The sequence below is a fragment of the Sapajus apella genome, unplaced genomic scaffold (genome assembly GCF_009761245.1).
Source record: "Sapajus apella isolate SASKATOON/1434 unplaced genomic scaffold, GSC_monkey_1.0 scaffold3164, whole genome shotgun sequence".
In the NCBI taxonomy this organism is placed as follows: domain Eukaryota; kingdom Metazoa; phylum Chordata; class Mammalia; order Primates; family Cebidae; genus Sapajus; species Sapajus apella.
This window is the reverse complement of record NW_022440090.1, coordinates 892-7,849: the sequence shown is the minus strand read 5'-3', so window position 1 is coordinate 7,849 and position 6,958 is coordinate 892. Positions and strand designations below refer to the sequence as shown.

General features: G+C 40.2%; 1 long non-coding RNA gene across 1 annotated transcript; it reads left to right on the top strand.

Moving 5' to 3' along the window:
* Window positions 1–459: 459 nt before the first annotated feature.
* LOC116547438 lies at window positions 460–4,679 on the top strand. Its single transcript, XR_004267058.1, has 2 exons — window positions 460–641; window positions 4,570–4,679. It is a non-coding gene; the product is annotated as an uncharacterized LOC116547438 (long non-coding RNA).
* The last annotated feature ends 2,279 nt before the right edge of the window (window positions 4,680–6,958 follow it).

The window sequence follows — 6,958 nt, the reverse complement described above, 5'->3', positions numbered from 1 at the left end:
TGACACTAAAACTTAAAACAGCCTTTATGAACAGAAACACTTTGACACCTCAGGTAAAGGGCTACATATTTCCCTGGATTTTTTTCATATTTTAACTTTCACTTAAATGACATTGTCATTTTACTTATAATAGGAGAACCTAGAAACTTGATTCCTGCTTATTAGTGTAAACCAAAGGGGTTATTTCCAAATGTTTTCAGTTCAGTTTTTGTTTATGTGTAATATAAATGATTTAAAAGCCAGGTTTTGGGGGAAGCTGTTATAAATGTGTGTAATAGTTGCTGCCTCAGCATCCATTTTCAGGCCTGACCTAAGTCGTCTGAAGCCCAGTCTCACTGTATCCCCTTTGGTCTGGGTAACACGCCCCCTCCCTGAGTGGGTGCGACGTGGCCCATTTGTTCTTCATCCCACTGAGCCAGAACCCACACATCACACAGCTGCTGATAATGATAAAACCTAATGGTTAACGCCAGAGTCCTGTAAATGAGCCCAGCTCCACGTGTTCTCTTAAATCAGCAAAGCCACACCCTCACGGGAAAGCCCGAGAACAAAGCTCCAGGACCTCCCTCTGCTCTCTGGTTCCCCATGGCCTCCAGACTGCCCCTCGGGCTCCAGACGCTCCCCGAACTTCTCCAGGATGTGTAAGTTAGAGATTTCTTCTGTTCCTGCGTTTTGGTGTTGCCACCTCCTTGTGCCTTACCTGACTGACACCCCAGAGCCTACCTTTCCCCCTGGCCAGGGCTCTCCTGGAGATGGACTGGTTTCTGGCCTCCTTTAAAGAGAGACCTTAAGACCAAATTAGAGAGAAACCTAAATAAATAAATCACAACAGAAAGCTTGGTTGTTTACTTACAGTACATATTTATAATGTAAAATGTGTTCATGATAGATTTAGAACACACTAGACCTAGCTCTAAATGGCACTGCTGTCTTGTGGTCTGCAGTTATTCCTCATTTCATTTTCCACTTGAAGTCATTGTATTCCCTCAGATTATAAACATACTGAATTCTTTAGCTGAAAAGACAAGGTAACTGGATAGAGCATCCCCCTTAGGAACCATAACCCCCAATGCGGAACAAATTAAATGTGCAGAACTGTGAGCACCATGTCCTATGTTATTAAAGGAAGAAATAATGTTGAGAGGCAGGAAGGTCTTTATGAAGAAGTTTAAAGGAGTAGAAGAATAGACAGATGAACTAGAAATGGAAAAAGTCAGTTTTCCTTTCCTTTAGGAGTAAGCCACTTTGGAAACTAGCTGGTAAATGTTACAGTCCCTCTAGGTGGTAAAGTTATTGAATACTAAGAAAACACTATGGCTCACATGTTCATCGTGCAAAGCACACCTGTAATATTTCATTTGGTCTCTCTGAGACCCTGTAAGAAACATGAAACATTTTCAGATGAGGAGATTGGGCGTCAGGGTGAAGTTAGGAGACTGGTAATACTTACTTAGAGAGAAAGTGGTGGATCTGAGTTCAGATCCAAATTCTTCCAAATGCAAGCACAGGGCATTTTCCATTGATCAGCCCACTAACCAAAGAAACCCAATTTATGCAAACATTTAAAATGATGCTATGGCCATTTGAGTAAGACCAGTTTTGGCCTATACTTTTGATTCCTCATTACCAGCCTACCATTGGTTATCTGATATGGGCAGCAGAATTAAGATGTAATGAAGTCTAATAGAACCTCTCATTATTTGTGTAGATACAGTAGTAACAGAGACGGTGATATAGTTTGAATGTTTGGCCCCTCCAAATCTCATGTTGAAATGTGATCCCCAGTGTTGGAGGTAGGGCCTGCTGGGAGGGAGGTGTTGGCTCATGGGGCAGATCCTTCATGAATGGCTGGGTGCTCTCCTCACGGTAATGGCTGAATTCCTGCTCTCTTCACTCACTGAGATCTGGATGTTAAAGGTGGTACTGCCCCCGTCTCTCTCTTGCTTCCTTTCTCACCATGTTAGGTGCCAGCTCCCCTTTGTCTTCTGCCATGATTGTAAGCTCCCTGAGGTCTCACAAGAAGCAGATGGTGGTGCCATGCTTCTTGGACAGTTCGTAGAACCATGAGTCTAATCACCCTCATTTCCCTATAAATTATCCAGCCTTAGGTATCCCTTTATTATAGCAATGCAAATTGGACTAATACAGATGGGGAGATATAAATATTAATTTAAAAGGTGTTTATATATTGCCTAATATTCTCACGGAGACTGGGAGGCATTAGAGACACATAATTGAAAACAAAATATCCTCCCAACCAAGGAAACTTCTCCACAAAGGCATGAGAGAAAGAAAACAGTTTTTAAAATATTATTTAATTTCCGGGGTACAGGTGCAGAACATGCAGGTTTGTTACATAGGTATACACGTGTCTTGGTGCTTTGCTGCATCCGATCCTCCCATCATCTACACTAGGTATTTGTCCTGTTATCCCTTCCCAATCCCCCACCCCTGGCTATTCCTCCCCTGCCCTTCCCTACCACCCACAGGCCCTAGTGTGTGATGTTCCCCTCCCTATGTCCATGTGTTCTCATTTTTCACCATCCACTTATTTTTTAGAAAAATTTATTATGTTTTAAGTTCTGGGGTACATGTGCACATCGTGCAGGTTTGTTAAATAAGTATACACATGCCATGGTCGTTTTTACTGCATCCATTGCCACGTCATCTACATTAGGTATTTCTCCTAATGCTATGCCTCCCCAATTCGCCCACCCCCTGCTATTCCTCCCCTAACCCCTTTCCCCCCCTCCCCAGCTCCAGTGTGTGATGTACCCCCACATGTGTCTGTGTGTTCTCATATGCACCACCTACTTATGAGTGAGAACATGTGATGTTGGGTTTTCTGTTCTTGTGTCAGTTTGCTGAGAATGATGGTTTTCAGCTTCATCCATGTTCCAGTAAAGGACATGAAGTCATTTTTTTAATGGCTGCATAGTATTCCATGGTGTATATGTCACATACTTTCCTTGTCCAATCTACCTATGATGGACATTTGGGTTAGTTCAAAGTCTTTGCTATTGTAAACAGTGCCACAATAAACATACATGTATGTGTGTCTTTACAATTGAATGTTTTATAATCCTTTGGGTATATACCCAATAATTGGATTCCTGGATCAAACAATATTTCTATTTCTAGATCCTTGAGGAATCACCACACTGTCTTCCACAAAGGTTGAACAATTTATACCCTCAGCAGCAGTGTAAAAGCTTGCCTTGTTCCCCACATCGTCTCCAGCATCTGTCTCCAGATTTTTTAGTGATTGCCATTCTAACTGGCCTGAGATGGTATCTCAAAGTGGTTTTGATATGCATTTCTCTAATGACCAGTGATGATGAGCTTTTTTTCATACCTTTGTTGTCTGCATAAATGTCTTCTTTTGAAAAATGTCTGTTCATCTCTGTCACCCACTGTTTGATGGGGTCGTTTATTTCTTGTAAATTGGTTTGAGTTCCTTGTAGATTCTGGATATTGGCCCTTTGTCAGATGGGTAGATTGCAAAAATTTTTTCTGATTCTTTTGTTTGCCAGTTCACTCTAATGATAGTTTCTTTTCCTGTACAGAAGTTCTTAAGTTTAATTAGGCCCCATTTGTCTATTTTGGCTTTTGTTGCCATTGCTTTTGGTGTTTTAGTCATGAAGTCCTTGCCTATGCTTATGTCCAGAATGGTATTGCCTAGGTTTTCTTCTCAGGTTTTTATGGTGTGTTAAGTCTTATGTTTAAATCTTTAATCCATCTGCAGTTAATTTTTGTATAAGGTTCAAGGAAGGGATCCAGTTTCAGCTTTCTGTATATGGCTAGCCAGTTTTCCCAACACTATTTGTTGAATAGGGTATCCTTTCCCCATTGCTTGTTTTTGTCAGGTTTGTCAAAGATCAGAGAGTTGTAGCTGTGTGGTGTTGCTTTCGAGGCCTCTGTTCTGTCCCATTGGTCTATATATCTGTTTTGGCACCAGTACCATGCTGTTTTGATTCCTGTAGCCTTGTAGTATAGTTTGAAGTCAGGTAGTATGATGCCTCCAGAATTGTGTGCTTAGGATTGTCGTGGCTATGTTGGTTCTCTTTTGGCTCCATATAAAGCTTAAGGTGGTTTTTTCCAATTCTATGAAGAAAGTCATTGGTAGCTTGATGGAGATAGCATTGAATGTGCAAATCATTTTTGGGCAGTATGCCCATTTTCACGATGTCGATTCCTCCTAACCATGAGCATGAAATGTTTTTCTATCTGTTTGTGTCCTCTCTCCTTTTCTTGAGCAGTGGTTTGTCGCTCTTTTTGAAGAGGTCCTTCACATCTTTTGTTAATTGTATTTCCATGTATTTTATTCCCTTTGTAGCAGTTGTGAATGGGAGTTCAGTCATGATTTGGCTCTGTGTCTATTGTGTATAGGAATGCTTACGATTTTTGCACATTGATTTTGTATCCTGAGACTTTGGTGAAGTTGCTTATCAGCTTAAGGAGATTTTGCACTGAGACAATGGGGTCTTTTAAATATACAATCATGTCATGTGCAAATAGAGACAATTTGACTTCCTCTTTTCCTAATTGAATAACCTTTATTTCTTTTAGCATTAAACCAGAGTGAGATGCATGTTTCAGGAAATCAGCTCAGAAATTGCAATGGCAGAAAAAAAAAAAAAACTCACCTTTTTATATAACAAGGAGATACAACTTTTAACGTACAGATTCTCAAGGTAAGCAATAACTTGTCCTCAAGGGGACTTTACAGTCCCATTTGTCACACACCTTTCATTTTGAATTTTCTTAGTAATTGGGGTAACCATCTGTGTTAGACAATTGGCTTTATCCAAAGACAAAATAAACTTTTCATGTCTTTATAAAAGGAGGTTTTCTTGCAACTTGTAGAAAGTTACCTGCTGAACTTATCCTCCCAGGCTCCTACTGAACCTGAGAAATGGAGGTGTTATCTTCCTTTACAATTTTCAAAATGATGATTCCCAGGCTTTGAGAACAGCATCCTTGGGTCTTAAAACTAACAAGAGACTAAGTTATATTTTAAGAATATTTACATACATTTCAAAATGACAAAGATGTACAAGTTTTCTAAAGTAAATACCCTAAGAAAAAGGTGCCTCTTTTCTTATTTTGAACGTGGAAAATATATTAGTCAGTCATTATAGGCTTCCTAAGAAAACACTACGGATTGGGTAACTTAAACAACAGATATTTATTCCCTCACTGTTCTCGAGGCTGAAAGGCCAAGATGAAGGTGCCAGTGGTGTTGGCTTTTGGTGAGACTGCTCTTCCTATCTTGGAGACAGTTACCTTTTCACTCTATCCCTTGTGGCCTTTTCCCCATGCACAGGGAGAGAGATCGCATGTGTCTCTTCCACCTCTTAGAAGAACACCAGTCTTATCATACTGAAGCCCAATCCTTGTCATCTCATCTAACCTTAATTAACTCTCTGAAGGCCCTTTCTTCCAATAAAGTCACACTAAGGGTAGGACTTTCACATACAAATTTAGTGTGGGGCACAATTCAGCCCTTAAGAAAGAGTTGAGCTTCTTATTTTTAGTTGGTATTTGTCCTTATGGGACTAGCCAGCCAGGCTAAGTCCTTCCCATCGTGGGGCATGTGTTAGAAGAAGAGATGATCATAAGAGAGTACATGTATCACTTGCAAGTAGTAATCAAGGAAAGAAAGAGTGATGAGTGAAGGCCCTTGGCTCAAGGATGAGAAGATACCAGCCAGCTCCTGGTTAGCCAGGCAGTAAATAGAGCATTCCTGATGATTTCGAAAGAAAAGAACAGAGCTACAAAACCAATTCATGGAAGCAGAATCATCTAGATAATCAGTGATATAACTAAGCTGTGCAGACAATTAGGCCATCAATCAATAATTTATCAACATTCCACTTACATATGCATTTATGTATGCACTCAACATTTAATCACCCCTACATTCATTGTACACATCAGTATGGCTGAAAACTACCCAGATAAGTTTTTCCTTCCTGCAATCACTTGCTATCACTGTAGATTTCATGAAACTATTAATTAGGTTTCAACTTAGATTTCAATTTCAAGCTGTTGTCATGTTGATTTTACACAAATAGTTATGAGGTGAAATGACAGAATTCTCCTCCTACCAGTACAGTTCACAAAACCCATGAAACATTTATATGGCTTGAAGCATCGTATGTGCTCAGTTTATGGTGAGAAAATAGTTATCTGCATTTCTTCCCAGTTTTAAAAAACAACTATCAACTAATTGATATGGTATAACACACTCAAAATGACTGAAAGACAGTCTGGACAAATTTACATGATTATATAATCTGATAAAGTCCACAGATCATTAGTAAACTTACATCTAAGGAGTTTGGGACGAGTCTTCAGGAACTCAGTACTTAACTCTTCTCAATTTATGGCCATTTTGTTAGTAGGGTGGATTTTCATCACTGGAGGCAGACGTTACAGTGCTCCTCCCCTCAGGCAGTCAGGCTTAGAGGAAGGCAAGTGAAGGCCAGATGAGACTGAGCCTCCACCCAGCTCCCCATGCCCATCCACCCTCTGGTTCTCTGCCCTGTGCATCGTCTCTACGCAAACAGCAAGCAGCTTTTTACTTTATTCAGTCAAATAAAGGGTAGACCTCTTCATGTAAGATACTGACATGTTCAGTAATAAAATATTTGAAGTCAGGTTAGACATGTTTTAGTGACTGAGTCATATTTTAAAGAAATAAGAGATGAGGATTCATTGTGCATTTGTTATACCAAGTTTCAGACAAGACTAACATGGGCCCTGGGCACCAAGCATGAGTGAAGCATTTTAGTCTCAGGAAGACAGGCTTTGTACTGTATTCTGTATTAGGCAGAATCAGAAAGTAGAGAGATTGGAGAGTCCTAGATAAGATGACAGAGAATGGGTAGCATTCTGACCAGCAGAATGCTGGTTAACCACGACTTTGACCTCACCTAGCTTCCCACATGGTTCA